The sequence below is a fragment of the Jaculus jaculus genome, chromosome 7 (genome assembly GCF_020740685.1).
Source record: "Jaculus jaculus isolate mJacJac1 chromosome 7, mJacJac1.mat.Y.cur, whole genome shotgun sequence".
Classification (NCBI taxonomy): domain Eukaryota; kingdom Metazoa; phylum Chordata; class Mammalia; order Rodentia; family Dipodidae; genus Jaculus; species Jaculus jaculus.
The window spans coordinates 70,722,274-70,745,373 of record NC_059108.1 but is presented as its reverse complement, the minus strand read 5'-3'; the positions used below and the strand labels follow the sequence as shown (position 1 = coordinate 70,745,373).

General features: G+C 41.1%; 1 pseudogene; it reads left to right on the top strand.

Moving 5' to 3' along the window:
* The first annotated feature begins 11,227 nt into the window (after positions 1–11,227).
* On the top strand, positions 11,228–12,133 carry LOC123462218 (annotated as a pseudogene).
* Positions 12,134–23,100: the final 10,967 nt, after the last annotated feature.

Genomic DNA, 23,100 nt, shown 5'->3' with positions numbered 1-23,100 from the left:
TTCACAGCAGTCCTCTTATTTCTGCTTCAAGAATGCTGGGATTAAAGGTGTGCACCACCACATCCTGAAATTAATGAATTGAAAACTAAGAAAACAATCTTAAAATTTTGATGAAATGAAGAGCTGGTTCTTTGAAAAAATAAACAAGATTGACAAACCACTGGCCAAACTGATCAAGCAAAAAAGAGAGAAGTCTCAAGTTAACAAAATCAGAAATGAAAAGGAGAGATCACAACAGGCATCAGTGAAATTGAAACAATCATCAGGGAGTACTTCCAAAACCTCTGCTCCACAAAATTAAATAATCCAGAAGAAGTGGATGAGTTCCTAGACACATACCACCTACCCAAACTAAATTCAAAGCAGATTAACCTCCTAAACAAACCTATCACTTCCATGGAAATTTAAAAGGTAATCAAAAACCTCCCCAAAAAGAACAGTCCATGACCAGATGGCTTCTTAGCTGAATTCTATCAAACCTTTATAGAAGACCTGAAAACAACTTTTTTCTCAAACTATTTTGCATAATTAGAGACCAGAGAATCCTCCCTGACTCCTTTTTTGAAGCTACCATCACCCTAATACCAAAACCAGACAGAGATGCAACAAGAAAAGAAAATTATAGACTTATACCCCTAATGAACTTAGATGCAAAGATCCCAAACAAAATCCTTGCAAACTGAATTCAACAACACATCAAATGCATTACCCACCTTTATCAAGTAGGCTTCACCCCAGGGCTGCAGGGATGGTTTAACATATGGAAATCAGTCAATGTAAAATGTAACATAAATAAAATTAACCATAAGAACCATATGATCATCTCAATTGATGCAGAGAAGGCCTTTGATAAAATCCAACACCACTTAGTGATAAAAACACTGGTAAGAATAGGCATGGAGGGCTTATATCCCAACACAATAAAGGCTATATATAAAGCTCATAAAGCTCAAATAATACCTAATAGGGAAAAATTCAAGGAGTTCCCACTGAGATTGGGAACAAGACAGAGGTGCCCACTCTCACCACTGCTCTTCAACATAGTACTAGAGGTACCAGCCCAAGCAATAAGACAGGAGAAAGAAATAAAAGGTATTCAAATTGAAAGGAAGAAGTCAAGTTAGCCCTATTTGCAGATGACATGATCCTATATATAAGTGACCCAAAAGTCTCCATCCCAAAACTTCGAAGTACACAAAAATCAGTAGTGTTTTATATATGCAAAGGACAAATATACAAAGAAAGAAATCAGTGAGGCTGTCCCATTTTCAATAGCAACAAAAAATAAAATAACACTAACAAAGAATGTGACAGAATTATATAATGAAAACCTAAAAGCGCTCAAGAAAGAGAGGAGGACTTGAGAAGATGGAAAGACCTCCCATGTCTCAAAATAAGGTGGGAGAGTGATAGAGGAAGGCTCTTAGCATCAACTCTACCATCCACATTCATGCACACACATGTGTGCCCACATGCCATGAATATGCATATATATATACACAATGCCTACCACACACGTATACACATGCCAAAACCCACTGCAATGTCTGAAGGATCATGTGCAGTGGGAGGCAAAGGACAATGTAACTAAAGACTATAGATAATGAAAGCAGGGAAAGAAGGAAACATTAGATGTAAAGTGTTTTATAGACTCTTCTATCTGGAACTATTGGTGTAATTTTCAATTATAATCCATCTTGTATTATGCAAATGTATATGTGGGAGATTATTTTTAAAAATTCGAACCAGCCAAGTGTTTCTGTTGTCTACGAAGGAAGGCAAATCTTTCTGTATTTCCTGTCCTTAAGTGAAGATTGGAAAGTGGCGGGAAGTGGGTGAAGAGGAGGGCTAGAGCAATTCTTCTCTGCAGAGCATGGTTTGACCAGAGCTCAGCAGCTGTTGTTTAGCAGAGCACACTTATGAGTCACCAGATCTGATGGGGGGGGGGTGCACGCACAGGCACGTGTCAGTAAATCACCATGCTCCAAAGAGTGAAGCATTTTGTTTCAGAGCATAGAAAGAATTTAAGAAGTGTCTACAAATCAGAGAAGTGGGAGAAGTTGGAGGGGGGGATTTTGTGGTACTGGGGATTGAACCTAGGGCCTTGCACATGCTAGGCACATACTATACCACCGAGGGAGAACTTTGCTGGAGTACAGGGGTCAAGTAACATGGCTGAAGTATAGTCTGTGAAAGAAGAGAGCTATCTGTACCTGTGTGGGTGAATTTAAGAATCTATTTATCTAATATTCAATTCAAAGGTATTTCCATTGCAGCAATGAACCACTTTCAATAGCTTCAAACATTTAGTAACGTGTATTTGAGAAGGAAAAATGCAACAAGATATCTTGGGCTGAGTCCACTAGACAATCATCAGATGAGGATTTGCATGGAAAGATCTTATGAAAGAAAAGCCCTGAGAAGAGGCCATAAATGGAGTAGGACAGGGAAAAGAAGAACAAATAAGGATAATTTGGTCAAAAGTTCTGCAGAGGGTGGCCTCCCAGGGAGTCTCAAGTACAGGCTCAACCTGAAAATTGTTTGCACCTAAGAAAATGATGTTAGGGCTGGAGAGAGGGCTCAGCAGTTAAAGGCACTTGTTTGTAAGTCCTTACTTCCTGGGTTTGACTCCCTAGTACCTATGTAAAGTCCGATGCACAAAGTGGCTCATGCATCTGGAGTTTGGTTGTAATGGTGGGAAGCCCTGGTAGGCCTATTTCCCACCCTTCTCTCTAAAATAGTTAGGCATGGTGGTGCATGCCTTTAATCCCAGCACTCAGGAGGCAGAGGTAGGAGGATTGCTGTGAGTTTGAGGCCAGTTTGAGACTCCATAGTGAATTCCAGGTCAGCCTGGGCTAGAGAAAGACCTTACCTCAAAACAATAACAACAAAAAAGAAAAATAACTATCTTGCTGAATACAAAGCTAATTAATAAAAAAAGAAAAAAAGAACAACAACAAAAAGACATTTTTAAAAAAATGATGTGGAACTTTCATAATCCTACACCTAGCACTGGTTGTATCAATTACTTTCTTACTTCTGGGTCACAGAGATAACCAGAGCAGTTTATGGAAGGAAAGGGTTTAATTAAACGCCCAGTTCCAGCAGGTAGAGTCCACTGTGGCAGGGAACCCGGGGCAGGAGTGGGGAGGCAAATGGTTGGCTGCTTTTCTCAATAAATCAATAAAAGCAAGAAGATGCTGCAACAATGTTCTCAAAGAGCTGTGAAAAAATAACCTCTAGGGCTGTTCAGCCTCTCAAGATGCTTGCTTCCGAAACCTGACAACCTGGGTTCCAGTTCCCAGTACCCATGTAAAACCAGGTGGTACATATGTCTACAGTTTATTGATGGGGGCAGGAGGCCCTGCACCCATAGTCATATTTCCTCCCCCACCCCTCTGCTTGTAAATAAGAGAAGATAAAAATAATTTCTAGCCTGACAAAATATACTTCAAGAATAAAAGGTCTCAAAATAAAGCTCAAAAGATTGCAATTATACAGCATATGTTCTCTGTTTTCAAAGAAATTGCTTTCAAACTCAACAATAACAACTAGGAGATCCACATGCTGGACAATTAAGATATATTTCTAAATAACTCCTGCCAAAGAATAAATCATACTGGAAAATTTTAAATATTGGAAGTTAAGTGATAATGAAATAGTACATATCTAAACCTGAAAGATAAAACGTCTAAAAGGGACATTAGTCTTGAACAAATTATTTAAAGAGAAGAGCTGAAGAAGCAATGAACTAAGCATTCATTTTGAGAGAAGGAACAGAAAAAAATTCAAAGAAAGTAGACTAAAGAGCAAATAAACAAGATTTATGAAATAAGAAACAAGCATAAGGAGAGAAAAAAAAGCCTGCACTTAGCTCTCTGAAAGGCTATTGAGACTGGAGGACTGCCACAACTGATCAAGACACAAGATAACATGCAAAGAGCCAACATTTGGAATGCAAACAAGCATGCCCACAGATTCTACAGATAATCAAAAGAAAATAAAAGAATACTTTAATTATTTTATGCTAATAAATTTAAATTTTTAGATGACATTTCCAAGCAAACGAGGACCTGTTGTCATTTATATAAGAAATAATATTCTATGCTTTTTCTTTGAGTGCTGGGCATCAAATGAGGGCCTCCTGCATGCTAAGCACATCTCTAGCCCTCCATCCATCTCCCTTCCTTCCTTGCTTCTTTCCTTCCTTCCCTCCCTCCCTCCCTCCCTCCCTCTTTCTTTCTTTTGTATCTAATAATGAAAACACCAAGCCAGTGGATAGTGAGTTTCGCTAAACCTTTCTGAAGGAAGCAATGCTAATCTCACAGAAACAGTTCAGGGAACACTTTCAACTTGTTTCATAAGACTAACATAATTTTATTTCAAATCTGACAAAGACATTGCAAAAATAAATTTTAGGCTATTTTCCATGAATATGGATATAAAAATCTTTTTTAAAAATAGGAAACTAAATATAGCAATATATTAAAAATGATGTCCTGTAAGCAAATTCAGTTCACATGAAGAAATCAATCATATGATGCACTATAAAACATAATAAAGGACAAAAACATCTCAATAAATGGAGAAAAGGACAAAAGTCATGTATCAATAGATATAAGAAAGCTAATAATCAAGGCAGTTATTTTTGCAGCAAAACATATAAGTATTTTCATGAAGCAGGATAGACTATAAATAGCCTGGCATCTGTTATGCCAAGTGGCTCTGCCAAATGAAAACAAAAGACCTTGAATTTCAGTAGTGGATAAGAGTTTATAGGCTTAATAAAAAATGTTTAAAAATTGATAGAAATTCATACAGATCCCTACATAAAAAATAAAATCTTGGACTGAAGAAATTGCTCAGTGGTTAAAGCTCTTGCTTGCAAAGCCTGGCAGCCCAGGTTTGAGTCCCCAGTTCTCATGTAAAGCCAGATGCACAAAGTGGTGCATGTCTTTGGAGTTCATTTGCAGTGATAGGCAGCCCTGGAACATCCATTCTGACCTTCTTTCTCTATCTCTATCACTTTCTCAAGTAAGTAAATAAAAATATTTAAAATAATATGTTATGGATTGCAGTTCATGAAGCTTTAAACACACGCACACAGCACAATTTTAAATTCTTCATTTATAATGAAGAGTAATAATCATTACTATCTTGCTGAAGACAAATCAACATAGCTATCTAGTTATAATCGGAAGATTTGTGCTTTTGGTGTCAGATCTTAAGGGTGTAATGGTGTGAACCTGGAATGCCTCCCACAGACTCATGTTTTAAGTGTTGGACCCCAGCATGTGGTGCTATTGCTTAAGCTTTGGAGCCTTTGGTAGGTGGGTCCTGGGTGGAGGAAGTAGGTCACTAGTGATAGACAACATGAGCAAGGTAGCCTTTTATAGGTAGTCAGCCAGCGACAGAGGCCCAAGGAGATGCTATCTCACCTGCCCTGGAAGGACTAGAACCCTGATCCAATCTCATCCAACATGGCCACAAGCAACAACTCATCAGTGTTTCTTGCTTCTTCAGGTTTTCCCCGGGGCTTATCACATCTGTGGGCTGGCCCCTCAAAGTCTTTTCAGTTTCCTCTCCTGCTTCCCAAGGGGGGATTTCTTTTTGTCCTTGCACCTCCCTGCCCTGTTTTTGGTGCTTTCCTGCTTTGCTACATGCATGATCTCTCCTTAAGCTCCGAGTCCTTTACCATCTCACAGTTCTCTCTTGCCCCTGTGTGTAGGATCTTGTGCCTTGGGCTCTCCTGTTTTGCTCTTCCTGTGGTGTGTGTGAGCCCCTTCCCTAGAGGCCTCTTCCAGGAAGATCTCCCTATGTAAGGGAGACTTTTCTCCATCTCCCCTTCCCCTTTCCCAACTTGGGAAGGGGAGAACTTTTGGCTTGAGCTTCCCTGCTAGCCTTCCTGATGGATCGTAATTCTCCTGAAAATAAATAATTCATAATTTTCTCCTCTCTGAGTCTGCATTTTCAATTCTTTGCTAACTTGAACAAAGACCCCAAAAGTTGGGGTCCACAGGCCTAGGATCTCTTTTGTCTTTATGGAACTTGATCCTTCTTGTAGACCCAAAATCCTGTATCACTAGGGGTTGGTCTTTCAAGATTACGCCTGACCCTGGTTCTGGCCTGCATCTTCTTCTTCCCGGAGTCTTCATCACACACCTGTGCCTTCATGAGCTCTGCTGCACCTCTCCCACCAACCCAGACAGAAATCTCTGTTACTGGGCCAAAATGAATCTGTTTTCCCTTAAGTTGTTGTAAGTATTTTGTCACAGTGATGAGGGAAGAAACTAGAACAACTGCTAATATGAAAGGTAATGAATAGTTGCATGTTTTGTGACACTAAGGATACTCTTGTCCCTCAAGGAAGCTGGTTTTTGTGGCTCCGTGGTAATTGCTGAGGGCATTTCTCTGAGACATGTTATCAGCACACATGCTAATCTAAATATTAGTAAGAGATAAAGTTCAATGTGCCCTGGCCAGCGGGGAGTTGAACAAGGACCCAAGGGAAAGTTAACCTCAATGGGAGAAGGCAAACAGACACAAGAAGGAGACCAAGCTAGGTATTTGTCAAGGTCTCGAAGTTTATTTTTACACATAGGTTTTTATAGGGCTGTAGGGGGAAGGAGTCATATTCAGGCCAGAGATCACAGGGTTACTGGCTAAATGCAATTTCTTTGTTTCTTCATCAATTACTGGCAGCACCAGTATAACATAACATAACAGACATAACAGCTTCTTCATTTCTGGTAATAGATCATTAGATGAGGAAATAGAAACTTAACTTGCTATATGGCAGTTTCTGTCAACATGGCCGAGGTTTGGTTCATAGCTCCCAACATCTATGTCCACTTTAAAAAATATTTTATTAATTTTACTTGAGAGAGAAAGAAGCAGATAGATGATTGATAGATGATGGATGGATGGATGGATAGATAGATAGATAGATAGATAGATAGATAGATAGTGTTGCGGTCTGGTTCGCATTGCTGGTAGAAATCACCCAGCCAAGAGAAGCTTCTGGGAAAAAGAGGTTTATTTTGGCTTACAGGCTTGAGGGGAGGCTCCACAAGGCAGGGAAAAACGATGGCATGAACAGAGGGTGGACATCACCCCCTGGCCAACGTAAGGTGGACCACAGCAACAGGAGGGTGTGCCAAACACTGGCAAGGGGAAACTGGCTTTAATACCCATAAGCCCGGCCCCAACAATACACTCCCTTCAGGAGGCATTAATTCCCAAATATCCATCAGCTGGGAACCTAGCATTCAGAACACTTAAGTTTATGGGGGACACCTGAATCAAACCACCACATTCCGCCCCTGGCCCCCATAAACTGATATCCATACATGATGTAAAATACAATGCTTTCAGTCTGACTTTAAAAGTCCCATAGTTTTTATCAATCCCAATGATGTTCATACATCCCCAGAGTCCAAGATCTTTTAACTGAGCCATAATACCAAAAAATAACCTCAAAAAAACCATAATGGCACAGAATAAATATTCACACTGCAATAGATGGCATTGGGCATAGCAAAGAAACATTCAACCAATACAAGATTTAAAACAACCAGGGCAAACATCAAACTCTGTAGCTTCAAGTCCAGCAACTCTAGCCAGTGACAAATCTTCAAGTCCAATAATTCTAACCAGCAACAAGTCTCTGGCATTCCAATTCTGCCCCTCCAGCTAGGCTACTCACAGACCTGGGAAACTTCATCAGGGCCAGCAGCTCCTCGGCAGCCATCTCATGGTCCCGGCATCTCCACTGGGTCTCCACTGCAAGCCACGGTTCATCCTCATGGCCCCATGGGGTCTCTATGCAGGCAACCAGGAAACCTGCTTCACACTGCCCATGGCCATTTCCAAAACACAAGACCGTGTTGCAAACTCAATGACCCTCTTTCCAGCATTTCTTATACTCCACAATACCAGGTAGGTGCCAATTTGTTAATCCAGGGGGGATTAAAGCAGACTTTGAAGAACAGGACTCCTTGAGCACTCAGGCCCCTTCAAAAGAGTCTACATTCTTCTTGTTGCCCCAGCACAGGTCAGCTAGGCCAGTCTCAAAGGTTGTAATCTATCAGTTGCAGCTGAACAGGCAACAGTTCACCCAAAGATTTTTCTTTCTGTGCCATATCCCTCTGCTCACACCAGTTCATTTCTACACAAAGCAACCCTGCACAACTTCTCAGGACATGGGCATAAGAGCAAGCTTCTCACACAAACTGCTAGCCCAGTCCAAGCAAAGCTCTTTCTCGCCCTCATAAGCCAAACCTCACAGTCCATAGTTCTTATTGCATTCAGGTCTTGCAGCTCAGACCAGAATAGTCCATCAAGCTGTACTTACAGCACTGCAAGGCATCTCTTAGACCAAGGTTTCAAGTCCTTCCACATTCCTCTTGAAAATCAGCTCCAAAAGGCCAAAGCCACATAGTCAGGTGTCTAGCAGCAATCCCACTCCTCAGTACCACTTCACTGTTGCAGTCCGGTTCGCATTGCTGGTAGAAATCACCCAACCAAGAGCAGCTTCTGGGAAAAAGAGGTTTATTTTGGCTTACAGGCTCGAGGGGAAGCTCCACAATGGCAGGGGAAAACGATGGCATGAGCAGAGGGTGGACATCACCCCCTGGCCAATGTAAGGTGGACCACAGCAACAGGAGGGTGTGCCAAACACTGGCAAGGGGAAACTGGCTTTAATACCCATAAGCCCGCCCCCAACAATACACTCCCTCCAGGAGGCATTAATTCCCAAATATCCATCAGCTGGGAACCTAGCATTCAGAACACTTAAGTTTATGGGGGACACCTGAATCAAACCACCACAGATAGATAGATAGATAGATAGATAGATAGATAGATAGATAGATAGATGAGAATGGGCACACCAGAGCCTCTAGCCACTGCAAATGAACTCCAGATGCAGGCTGTGCATCTGGCTTACATGGGTCCTGGGGAATCAAACCTGGGTCCTTAGGCTTCTAAGACACTAAGTCATCTTTCCAGCCCTATGTCCACTGTAAAAAATGGTATCTATTTATTTGCACTTATGTGTGAAAGAGAGAGAAAGAAAAAAAAAAAGAGAAAAATAAAGAAAGAAGAGAGAGCAGAGAGGAGAGTGTGGGCACACACCAGGGCCTCTTGCTGCAGTCTGGCTTACATTGACAGCTTGGGGACTGAACCAACTCTCAGACTTTAAAAGCATATGCCTTTGTGGAGAGATGGCTTAGCAGTTAATGGTTTGCCTGCAAAACCAAAGGATCTGGGTTCAATTCTCCAGGACACACGTAAGCCAGATGCACAAGGGGACAGCATCTGGAGTTCCTTTGCAGTAGCTGGAGGCCCTGGCACACCTATTCTTCTCTGTCAAATAAGTAAATAAATAAATAAATTTTAAAATAAAATAAAAAGTGAATTCCAGGTCAGCCTGGACTAGAGTGAAATCCTACCTTGAAACACCAAAAAAAAAAAAAAAAAAAACAACAACAACCAAAAAGCAAACAAACAAAAAAAAAGTATATACGTTAAATCACTCAGCCATCTTCCCAGCCCCTTTTTGAGATTTTGAAATGCAAAACCAATTATGTCTTTTATCTACTTAAACTGAAGTCCCTGCAGTGGCTGCAAAGCCACCACATCAGACATTGAACTCAGAAGCAAGGTTTTTCTTTATCTGTTATTCTTTTAAAATATTTGAAGATAACAGCTCTTTAAAAAATTCAACTTAATCCCAGCATTTTAAAGGTGAAGGCAGGAGAATTATAAATTTGAGGCTAGCCTGGGCTCTATAGTGAAACCCTGTCTCAAGACAAACAAAAAAATGCTGTTTAGAGATGGGGAGATAGCTCAGTGGATCAAGTACTCACTGCCCAAGCTGGAGTGCCCTAGTTCAATCCCCAGACCCAGTGTAAAAAGCCAGAAGCCACAGTGGACTTCTAGAATGTCAGCATGCTGATACTGACTGAGATGAGAGGCAGAGACAGAAGAATCCCAGAAGCTCATGGTGAGCACAGCAAAGAATAGGAGAGAGTGAGAAGATCTGACCCAAATAAGGTAAACAGGCAAGATAGACCTGAAAGCTATCGTCTGCCTTCACTCATGTGTACACATGCACACAAACACCCAAATCAACAATAAAATTAAAATCTGTTTAATAACAAAATATTGCAGTTATTCTTATTTCCCTAGTGCTGAATTAACACTTGTTGCTTTGGGGTAAGTCTTTAGAAGATGGTCAACACTGCCCCTTTGGTCTACACTGTGTGTCACAAGTTTTGCCATGCAGGCCCTAGCTGAAAGCCACAGAGGAATTGGGGAAATGAGCAAAAGTGCTGTTTTCTTAGTGAATCTGATATCAGCACAAGGGTGATGGAGATGGACACTGAGGACACTCAACACCTAACTAACCAGACATCTAGATGCTCCTAAGAGCCCATCACTGACGCAGACTTAAAATGCACCCAGCCTAGCTGAGGGAATTTTGTGGAAGAGGGGGTAGAAAGATTGTTAGAGCCACAAGTTGGGGCATTTTGCTTAGAGACATTGCCTCTCTCCCCACACCTAAAGCATGATCCATAATCCTCATGGGGTTGACCTGCATCCCCAACAAAGAAGGCCTCTTCAAAAAAGGGGCAGGGAGGAGGGAAAGGACGGTACCAACATGTGTTGTTTACATACTAAATATGTCCATATCTAATAAAAAATAAATAAATTATTTTATTTATTTGAGACAGAGAGAGAGAGAGAGAGAGAGAGAGAGAGAGAGAAGAGGGAGGAGGAAGGGAGAATGGGCCTATCAGGTCCTCTTGCCATTGCATAAAACACATGAGTTACTTTGTGTGTCTAGCTTTACATGGGTTCTGGGGAATCAAGCCCATAATGGCAGGCTTTGCAAGCAAGTGCCTGTAAGCACTGAGCCACCTCTCCAACCCTAAATTTTACCACTCTCTGTTGCTTCTAGTGCTCACAAGGCTTTTTTTTGGTGGGGGGGAAGGGGTTGATAAAAATTCTTCTGTATTTTCTAAATACACAGAAAAAAGTTTTGGAGGTTTACATACATGTCTTAGAACACTCATATTAGGTAGGTAAACTGCTTTAAATAATTCGTCATCATAAAAGATCGTTGCAGAGAACTTTTACAAACAGCAGGCAGAAGAAAATGCAGTTTTAGGCTTATAGTGCTTAAAACGTTGACTCTTCCGAGTTCTCTTTCCCATCTTACAAGATGGCAAGTGAAAAGTCTGACAAAGCAGACACTGAGAAGAAACCTGCAGTCAAGAAGGCTGATGCTGTAGGCAGGGCTAAAAAGGGTGACCCTAAGGTTACAAAGCCAAAGAAGCCCCACTGCCGCCGCGAACCCGGTCCTGGTGAGAGGAATTGGCAGGTACTCCCGATCAGCTATGTATTCCAGAAGGGCTCTGTACAAGAGGAAGTACTCAACTGCCAAATCCAAGGTTGAAAAGAAAAAAGGGGAGAAGGTTCGTGCTACAGTCACCAAACCAGTCGGTGGTGACAAGAATGAAGGTATCGCATGGTTAAGCTTCGTAAAATGCCTAGGTATTATCCTACTGAAGACGTGCCACGGCAGCTGTTGAGCCATGGCAAGAAACCCTCGGGTCAGCATGTGAGACGCTGCGCGCCAGCATCACTCCCGGGACCATCTGATCATCCTCACAGGAGCCACAGAGCCAAGAGAGCGGTTTTCCTGAAGCAGCTGGAAAGTGGCTTATCACTTGTGACTGGACCTCTTTCTCTCAATCGAGTTCCTCTGCGTAGAACACACCAAAAGTTTGTCATTGCCACCTCCACAAAAATAGATATCAGCAAAGTTAAAATTCCTAAACACCTCACTGATGCTTACTTCAAGAAGAAGAAACCGCGGAAGCCCAGGCATCAGGAAGGCGAGAGCTTTGACACAGAGAAGGAGAAATACGAGATTACAGAGCAACGCAAAGTGGAGCAGAAAGCTGTGGACTCGCAAATTTTGCCAAAGATCAAAGCTGTTCCTCAGCTCCAGGGCTACCCGCGATCGGTTTTGGCTCGAACGAATGGAGTTTATCCTCACAAATTGGTGTTCTAAGTTTCTTACTAAGAACCTAATTAAACAACTGATAAATTTGAAAAAAAAAAAAAAGTTGATGCTTCCATTTCATAATGGCCTCAACCATACCCTCCTGAACCAATTTTTTTTTTCTCAATAGCTAGTGTACTTCAAACTTAAATACCCAATATTATAAATTTTAGGGCTAGAAAACAACTTTTAAAGTGTGCTTATCCCTAATACATTTTAAACAACCTTGTATTGTTCAACTTCATGTAAAAGCAGGGATACTGCAGGATGGAAAACAAAACAAAACAAAACCCAAAACAGCTTTAAGTCTTAAAGTGAATAAGAAAACACCTGTTGGTTCTAAGTGTGTACTTTAAGTGCCAACATTAAATTTAAGGATCTGAGTGACTTGCCAGACTTAATTTGATAACCTGAGTATCACGCCCTTCTCTCATTTTTCTTTTGTTCTCTTTTGGGTTGCTTTTATTGCTTTGGGGCTTGGCTAATTTCAAAACTTTAAGCAAAATTACTTTTGGAAGCCAATATGCATTATTTTTAATAAAAACAACTATCTTAGGGTATTTTAATCTAACTACAACCTTTAGTATATTACAGTGCTTCTTTATTTTTTTTTCTTATTTATTGATTTTTTTTAAAATAAAAAGTTTGTACTATTAGAACCCCCCCATCCCAATTCTGCTGAGGGTCTTCATTGGTGGGTTATTGGTATTCATTGTGGAGACCAAGAGGCCTCAGTCAGTCTCTGCAGGGGGGAGGGGAGACACTGCCTCAAGCTCTTCCCGTCCACCTTGAAGCTCTTACAGTCTTTCTGTCCCACTTCTCCCTGATCTGTGAGGGGCAAGACCGAAATCTGATTTAGTGTTGCTTTCTCTGTAGTCTCTGAATCTCCTTACAGTGCTTCTTGAAGTATCTTTTGCATAAAGGATATTGATTGGCCAGTGTTTGAAATTTGGACAGAATGAGAGAGTTTTTCTGTTGCTTTCCTGCAGGCATGAAAAGCAAATATGACAAATTTTAACTCACATTTCCACATAGCCTTCAGTGGAAATTATCACCCCACGGTCTTCTTGTTTGTTAAGCATGCAGCAGTCCAGAGCCACCCGGAGGACTTCTGACTTTGAACGTGGCCCACATTTTCCTGCTTGGAAATATGCCTAATAATCTCTCCCTGGAGTTTAAACTGTGGAAGAAGCTATGTTTAGGAGTTTGTTTTGATGGTTTTCCTTACATGTATCAGTATGATTTTCAGTCTGTGATCTTTTCAATCTAAAGTTGCTTCTTATACTCTGCCCTTCCTTAATCTTCTTCCCTGATTCCTCTGCTTTTTTCCCCTTCCCCCTTTAAGTACTATTCCTTTTGTTCTTGTGTTACTCCCACAAAGATGTTCCTCGATGATGCTCACTGTTCTCCTTGCTCTACTTTACTGTTCACACTATGATGCTATCTTGTACTATGATACTATTTTGTACTATGATGTTAGCCTGTACTGTGATGCTATCCTGTACTGTGATGTTACCCTGTACTGTGATGCTATCCTGTACTATGACAATGTCCTGTACTATGACAGTGTCCTGTACTATGACAATGTCCTGTACTATGACAGTGTCCTGTACTGTGATGCTATCTTGTACTATGACAATGTCCTGTACCATGACAGTGTCCTGTACTATGATGTTATCCTGTACTATGATGCTGTCCTGTACCATGACAGTGTCCTGTACTATGATGCTATCCTGTACTATGACAGTGTCCTGTACTATGATGCTATCCTGTACTATGACAATGTCCTGTACCATGACAGTGTCCTGTACTGTGATGTTATCCTGTACTATGATGCTGTCCTGTACCATGACAGTGTCCTGTACTATGATGTTATCCTGTACTATGATGCTGTCCTGTACTATGACAGTGTCCTGTACTATTATGCTATCCTGTACTATGACAGTGTCCTGTACTATGATGTAATCCTGTACTATGACAGTGTCCTGTACTATGATGTTATCCTGTACTATGATGCTGTCCTGTACCATGACAGTGTCCTGTACTATGATGTTATCCTGTACTATGATGCTGTCCTGTACCATGACAGTGTCCTGTACTATGATGTTATCCTGTACTATGATGCTATCCTGTACTATGACAGTGTCCTGTACTATGATGTTATCCTGTACTATGACAGTGTCCTGTACTGTGATGCTATCCTGTACTATGACAGTGTCCTGTACTGTGATGCTATCCTGTACTATGACAGTGTCCTGTACTATGATGTTATCCTGTACTATGATGCTATCCTGTACTATGACAGTGTCCTGTACTATGATGTTATCCTGTACTATGACAGTGTCCTGTACTATGATGCTATCCTGTACTATGACAGTGTCCTGTACTGTGATGCTATCCTGTACTATGACAGTGTCCTGTACTATGATGCTATCCTGTACTATGACAGTGTCCTGTACTGTGATGCTATCCTGTACTATGACAATGTCCTGTACCATGACAGTGTCCTGTACTATGATGTTATCCTGTACCATGACAGTGTCCTGTACTATGATGTTATCCTGTACTATGATGTTATCCTGTACTATGACAGTGTCCTGTACTATGATGCTATCCTGTACTATGACAGTGTCCTGTACTATGATGTTATCCTGTACCATGACAGTGTCCTGTACTATGATGCTATCCTGTACTATGATGTTATCCTGTACTATGATGCTGTCCTGCACTATGACAATGTCCTGTACCATGACAGTGTCCTGTACTATGATGCTATCCTGTACTATGATGCTATCCTGTACTATGACAGTGTCCTGTACTATGATGTTATCCTGTACTATGATGCTATCCTGTACTATGACAATGTCCTGTACTATGATGTTATCCTGTACTATGATGTTATCCTGTACTATGATGCTGTCCTGTACCATGACAGTGTCCTGTACTATGATGCTATCCTGTACTATGACAATGTCCTGTACCATGACAGTGTCCTGTACTATGATGTTATCCTGTACCATGACAGTGTCCTGTACTATGATGCTATCCTGTACTATGACAGTGTCCTGTACTATGATGCTATCCTGTACTATGATGCTATCCTGTACTATGACAATGTCCTGTACCATGACAGTGTCCTGTACTATGATGTTATCCTGTACTATGATGCTATCCTGTACTATGACAATGTCCTGTACCATGACAGTGTCCTGTACTATGATGTTATCCTGTACTATGACAGTGTCCTGTACTATGATGCTATCCTGTACTATGACAGTGTCCTGTACTATGATGCTATCCTGTACTATGACAGTGTCCTGTACTATGATGTTATCCTGTACTATGATGTTATCCTGTACTATGACAGTGTCCTGTACTATGATGCTATCCTGTACCATGACAGTGTCCTGTACTATGATGTTATCCTGTACTATGATGTTATCCTGTACCATGACAGTGTCCTGTACTATGATGCTATCCTGTACTATGACAGTGTCCTGTACTATGATGCTATCCTGTACTATGACAGTGTCCTGTACTATGATGCTATCCTGTACCATGACAGTGTCCTGTACTATGATGCTATCCTGTACCATGACAGTGTCCTGTACTGTGATGTTATCCTGTACTATGCCAGTGTCCTGTACTATGATGCTATCCTGTACTATGACAATGTCCTGTACCATGACAGTGTCCTGTACTATGATGTTATCCTGTACCATGACAGTGTCCTGTACTATGATGTTATCCTGTACTATGATGCTGTCCTGTACTATGACAGTGTCCTGTACTATGATGCTATCCTGTACTATGACAATGTCCTGTACCATGACAGTGTCCTGTACTATGATGTTATCCTGTACCATGACAGTGTCCTGTACTATGATGTTATCCTGTACTATGATGCTGTCCTGTACTATGACAGTGTCCTGTACTATGATGCTATCCTGTACTATGACAATGTCCTGTACCATGACAGTGTCCTGTACTATGATGTTATCCTGTACTATGATGCTGTCCTGTACCATGACAGTGTCCTGTACTATGATGCTATCCTGTACTATGACAATGTCCTGTACCATGACAGTGTCCTGTACTATGATGTTATCCTGTACTATGATGCTGTCCTGTACTATGACAGTGTCCTGTACTATGATGCTATCCTGTACTATGACAGTGTCCTGTACTATGATGTTATCCTGTACTATGATGTTATCCTGTACTATGACAGTGTCCTGTACTATGATGTTATCCTGTACTATGACAGTGTCCTGTACTATGATGCTATCCTGTACTATGACAGTGTCCTGTACTATGATGTTATCCTGTACTATGATGCTATCCTGTACTATGACAGTGTCCTGTACTATGATGTTATCCTGTACTATGATGTTATCCTGTACTATGACAGTGTCCTGTACTATGATGTTATCCTGTACTATGACAGTGTCCTGTACTATGATGCTATCCTGTACCATATGATGCTATCCTGTACCATGACAGTGTCCTGTACTATGATGCTATCCTGTACTATGACAGTGTCCTGTACTATGATGCTATCCTGTACTATGACAGTGTCCTGTACTATGATGTTATCCTGTACTATGACAGTGTCCTGTACTATGATGCTATCCTGTACTATGACAGTGTCCTGTCCTATGATGCTATCCTGTACTATGACAGTGTCCTGTACTATGATGTTATCCTGTACTATGATGCTATCCTGTACTATGACAATGTCCTGTACTATGATGTTATCCTGTACTATGATGATGTCCTGCACTATGATGCTATTATTTTATTTTCAAAATTTTTTTATTAACAACTTCCATGATTATAAGAAACATACCATGGTAATGCCCTCCCTCCCCCCACTTTCCCCTTTGAAACTCCATTCTCCATCATATCCCCTCCCCCTCCCAATCAGTCTCTCTTTTATTTTGATGTCATGATCTTTTCCTCCTATTATGATGGTCTTGTGTAGGTAGTGTCAAGCAATGTGAGGTCATGGATATACAGGCTATTTTGTGTCTGGGTGGAGCACGTTGTAAGAAGTCCTACCCTTCCTTTTGCTCTTACATTCTTTCTGCCACCTCTTGGGCAATAGACCCTGAGCCTTGGAAGGTGTGATAGAGATATTGCAGTATTGAGCACTCCAGTCACTTCTTTCTAGCACCATGATGCGTTCTGAGTTGATGCTATTCTTTACTAGGATGCTATACTGTACTATGATATTATTCTTTTAAATTTTTAAAAAATTTTTGTATTTAGTGAATACAGTCAAGTTGGTACCGATTTTAGCCTCCTCCCTGTCCTCACCCCTTCACAGGGACCCTTCTTGTTGGGGTATATGGGTTGGGCATTGTGGGGTTAGCCATCAGTTTTGAGTAGGAGGAAATGTGTCTCTGTGTCATGACCCAACGTGTGGCTCTGATATTCTTTCCACCCTCTCTTCCACAAATTTCCCTGAGCCATGTTGGGTTCATTTTAGGTCTGTTTTAGTATTGAGATATTGGGAGCCTCTGTGTCTCTGGATAACTGGTTTGATAGGGGTTGATCTCTGTGTCTATCTCCTTCACCATTATGCTGGTTTCCGGTTCACCAAGAAAACAGCATTCTTGTATGTTTCCCCAATTATTCTTAGTTTTAGCTGGGGCCCTTTTGAGGTATGGATGGGATGGTTCTCTCTTTAGGATTTGTGTCTATCTGAAAAGCAGAAGCATATTCTCTAAAGGAGAGTAAAGCTAGCACCAAATAAATGTGGTAACCATTGTTTTTTAGAGAGAGTTTAGTGGAGAGTGGGTTCATTTTTGAATATGTTTCTGACTTGTTTCCCAGCTCCAGCTATGGGTTCCATTCCACTGAGCAGATCAGTTAGCCAAATTGAGAGCAGCTGCCTCCCCAGCATGGCTGTGTGGAACGATTGCACTGTGCGAGCATCACGTCAGGTTGTTTGCTGCTGAGTAGGTTAAACCATGCATTGCTTGGACAGATACTGGTCATTATCCCCCAGTCGCTCAGGTAGCACTTCTGGCACTAGATGCGATAACTGTCTAGGGACTCTCTTCCAGCTTCCAGCCATGTCACTCCATGTTACATGCCAACAGCGTATGGTGTCTTCAGCCATAGGATCTTACCAGTAACCTATGGTGGGTCATCAAGTGCTCTGGCATTCTTTTGAGAAACCTTGTAGGTTTCTTTGATCAAAAGCTCATTGTGGATGATATCCACCTGCTGGTCCTGGGAGTTACAAGAAGGGAAGGAAGGAAAAGATAAGTAATATAAAAGAGATAGAGAGATGAAAGAGAAGAAAAGAGAAGAGAAAAGAGAGAAACAGAAACAGGAGGAGATAAAGATCAGATTTCATGTCTCCCACAAACTTAGGTGTTCTGAATGCTAGGTTCCCAGATGATGGCAACTGGACATTAAAGCGTCCTGGAGGAGGTGTTGTTGGGGGAAGCCTTATAGGTGTTATAGCCAGTTTCCCCATGCCAGTGTTTGGCACACTGTCCTGTTGCTATGGTCCATCTTATGTTGGCCAGGGTGTGATATCCACCCTCTGCTCATGCCACCATTTCCCCCCTGCCATCGTGGAGCTTCCCCTCGAGCCTGTAAGCCAAAATAAATCTCTTTTTCCCACAAGCTGCACTTGGTTGGGTGATTTCTACCAGCAACGTGAACCAGACTGCAACAGTGTTCCCTCTAAGGGCCTGCTGAAGGTTGAACCATTTAGTCTTATAGGATGTAGTGTTTTATGGTACCATTGCCATTTGGGTTCAGTTTTGTGTCCCCCACCCTCTTCTTTACCCTCTCCTTCCTCCCACCCACTCTACTGTCCAGTCCTCTAGATGCTTGCTAGGTATGTCAGCAACTTGGGTAGATTCAGGTTAGGAGCTTCAGATGAGTGAGACTATGTGGCAATTATCTTACTGTGACTGGATGAATTCATTGAGAATGATCTGTCCCAGGTTTGGCCATTTTTCTTCAAATTTCATTGTGTAGATATACCACATCCTGGTTATCCATTCATCTAATAATGGACATCTGGGTTGATTCCAGCTCTTGCCTATCACAAATTGAGCAGCTACAAACATGGTTGAGCAAATTTCTCTGAACTGAGGCATGGAGCTTTTAGGGTACATGCCCAGTAAGGGAATAACTGGGTCTGTTGGTAACTCTATAGTTATCATCTTATATTCCCACCAACAGTGGATGAGGGTTCCTATTTCTCCATATCCTCACCAGCATTTATTTCATTTGATTTTTTTGTTTATTTGTATTCATTTGAGAGTGACAGGCATAGAGAGAAAGAGGCAGACAGAGAGAGGGAAAGAGAGAGAGAGAGAGAGAGAGAGAGAGAGAGAGAGATTGGGCACGCCAGGGCCTCCAGCCACTGCAAACGAACTCCAGATGCGTGTGCCCCCTTGTGCATCTGGCTAACGTGGATCCTGGGGAATTGAGCCTCGAACCAGGGTCCTTAGGCTTCACAGGCAAGAACTTAACCACTAAGCCATCTCTCCAGCCCTTCATTTGATTTTTTAATGTTTGCTATCCTTATTGGGGTAAGGTGGAATCTCATAGTTGTTTTAGTTTGCATTTCCCTGCTGATTAGGGATGATGAATATTTTAAGTGTGTGTTTGCCATTCGTATTTCTTCCTCTGTGAACTGCTTGTCCAGCTCTTTAACCCATTTTGTGAGTGGGTTGTTTGACTTTTTGTTGTTTAGATTTTTGAGTACTTTGTAGATTCTAGAGATTAGGCCTCTGTCAGTTGGATAACCAGCAAATATTTTCTCCCATTCTGTGAGTAATATATTGGCTCTGCTTATTGTATATTTGTCTGTGAAGAAAGTTTTGACCTTCACAAGATCCCATTGTTGAAATGATTGTCTAAGATCCTGGGCTACTGGGGTTTTGTTCAGGAAGCTTTTTCCCATTCCTATATCATGGAATGTTCCTCCTAAATTTTCTTCCAGTAGTCATCGAGTTTCTGGTGTTATATTGAAGTCTTTGATCTATTTGGACTTGATTGTTATGCTTGGTGAGATGCATGGTTCAAGTTTCAATTTCTTGCATATGGTTAGCCAGTTTGTCCAGCACATTTGTTGAAGATGCTGTCTTTTTTTCAGCCTATATTGTTAGGACCTTTGTCAAATATCAAGTAGCTGTAGTTACTTGACCCAAAGTCTGGGTCCTTGATTCTATTCCATTGATTTATACTCATGTTTTTATGCCAGTATCATGTTGTTTTGACTATTATGGCTTTGTTTTTTTTTTCTTTTTGCAGAAATGTTTATTGAAACATTTTACAACTTTAAATTGGACTCTGTTCAAAACTTTAACCAGGATAGTTTTATTTTTTGAGTATGACTTCATTTTTTTTAATTAATTAGTTTTGTACTCAGCGAATACAGTCAATTTGGTACCATTGTTAGGCTCATCCATGTCCTACCCCCTCCCCCTGATCCCTCCTTGGTGAGGTATATGGGTCATGCATTCTGGAGTTATCCCATAGTTGTGGGTAGGATAAATGTCTCTGCATATCATGACCCAATGTGTGGTTCTGACATTCTTTCTGCCCCTTCTTCCACAAAATTTCCCTGAGCCATGTTGGGTTCATTTTTGTTCTGCTTCAGTTATGAGGTGTTGGGTGCTTCTGGGTCTCTGGAAATCTGATCTGGCAGGAGTTGATTTTTCTCTGTGTTGATCTCCTTCACCCTTGTGCTGGTACCCAGTTCACCAAGAAAACAGCACCCTTGCTTGTTTCGCCAATTGTTCTCAGTTTCAGCCGGGGACCTTTTGAGGTATGATGGTGTGGCTCTCTCCTTAGGATCTATGTCTATCTGAAAAACATAAGCAGACTCTCCAATGGGGAGTAAAGTTAACACCTGACAAATGATATAACCCTTACTTTTTTTATAGAGAATTTAATAGGTGTAGGCCCTCCTGTAGCCCTCAATTGGTGGTAGCTTGATAATGGAGAGCAGGCTTATGTTTGGATATGGTTCTGACTTGTTTCCCAGTTCCAGCTATGGGTCTTGTACCACTGAGGGGATCAGTTAGCCAAATCAAGAGCAGCCGGTTTCCCACCATAGCTGTGCACCACCATTGCACTTGTGTGAGCATCATGACAGGTTATTTGCTGCTAAGTAGGTTAGACCATGAGTTGCTTGGACAGATATTATAGCTTTAGATCAGGTGTGGTGATGCCTCCAGAGGTGTTTCTTATGCTGAGGATATGCTTGGATATTTGAGCCCTTCTGCTTTATTTCTTTCTCTGTACCTTTGTCATTTGCATATAGAAAGGCTACTGAGTTTTGTGCATTGATTTTGTAACCTTTTACTTTGCTGAAGGAGTTTATCACCTTTAAGAGTTTTGGCCCTCAACTGATGAGTGAATAATGAAGATATGGCACATTTATACAATGGAGTTCTACTCAGTGGTAAAGAAAAATGAAGTTAAGAAATTTGCAGAAAAATGGATGGATATGGGAAGGATTATACTAAGTGAGGTAACCCAGGCCCAGAAAGCCAAATGCCACATGTTCTCCCTCATATGTGGATCCTAGCTACTGATGATTGGGCTTCTGCGTGAGAAGGAAAAAACTCAGTAGCAGAGGCCAGTAAGTTAAAAAGGAGATACAAAGGGAAGAGAAAGGAAGGGAGGAGGGTACTTAATAGGCTGGTATTGTATATATGTAAGTAGAATGATTGAGACAGGGAGGGGATGTGATGGAGAATGGAATTTCAAAGGGGAAAGTGGGGGGAGAGGGTATTACCATGGGATATTTTTTATAATCATGGAAAAATGTTAATAAAAATTGAGAAAAAAATTAACAATAAAAAAAAGAGTTTTGGGGTGGAGGTCTCGGATCTCTTACATATAGAATTATGTCATCTGTGCATAGCAGTAACTTAACTTCTTCCTTTTCAAATTGTATCCCTTTTATTTCCTTCTCCTGTCTTATTGCTTGAGCTGGGACTTCCAGTACTATATTGAAGAGCAGAGGTGAGAGTGGACACCCCTGTCTTGTTCCTGATCTCAATGGGCATTCCTTCAGTCTCTCTCCATTAAGTATTATTTGAGCTTTGGGAGCATTTTAAAAATATATTTTATTTATTTATTTACTTATTAATTTGAGAGAGAGAAAGAGGCAGAGAGAGGGGGAAAGAATGGGTGCACCAGGGCCTCCAGCCACTGCAAACAAACACCAGATGCATTCGCCCCCTTGTGCATCTGGCTTATGTGGGTCCTGGAGAGTCAAACCAGGATCTTTTGGGTTTGCAGGCAAATGCCTTAACTGCTAAGCCATCTGTCCAGACCCATAGGAGCTTTTTATATAGTCTTTATTGTGTTAATATATAAAGCGACTATGCTGATTCTCTCCAATGTTTTGATAATGAAGTGATGTTGTATTTTGTCAAAGGCCTTTTCTGAATCTATCAAAATGATCATGTGGTTTTTGTGTTTAATATTTTTTATGTGGTGTATTACACTGACAGATTTCCATATGTTGAACCACCTCTGTGTTCCTCAGATGAAGCCCACTTGATCAAGGTGGATCATTAATTTGATGTGTTATTGGATTAGGTTTGCAAGGATTTTGTTCAGGATTTTTGCATCTAACTTCATCATGGAAATAGGCCTGTAGTTTTCTTTTCTTGTGGCATTTCTGCCTGGTTTTGTATTAGGGTGATAGGAGCTTCATAGAAGGAGTTGGGGAGCTTTCTCTGTTCTCCAATTGTGTGGCACACTTTGGAAAAGATTGGTTTTAGTTCTTCAAAGAATGCTGGATAGAAATCAGCTGAAAAGCCATCTGGTCCTGGATTCTTCTTTTGGGGGAGGTTTTTTAAATTATCTTTTCAATCTCAATGGGTGTAATAGGTTTGTTTAGGAGATTAATATGCTCTGAGCTTAACCTTGTTAGATGGTATGTGTCTAGGAATTTATCCATTTCCTCCATATTTTTCAGTTCTGTGGAGTAGAGGTTTTTAAAGTAAAATCTGATTGATTCTCCCAATTTCACT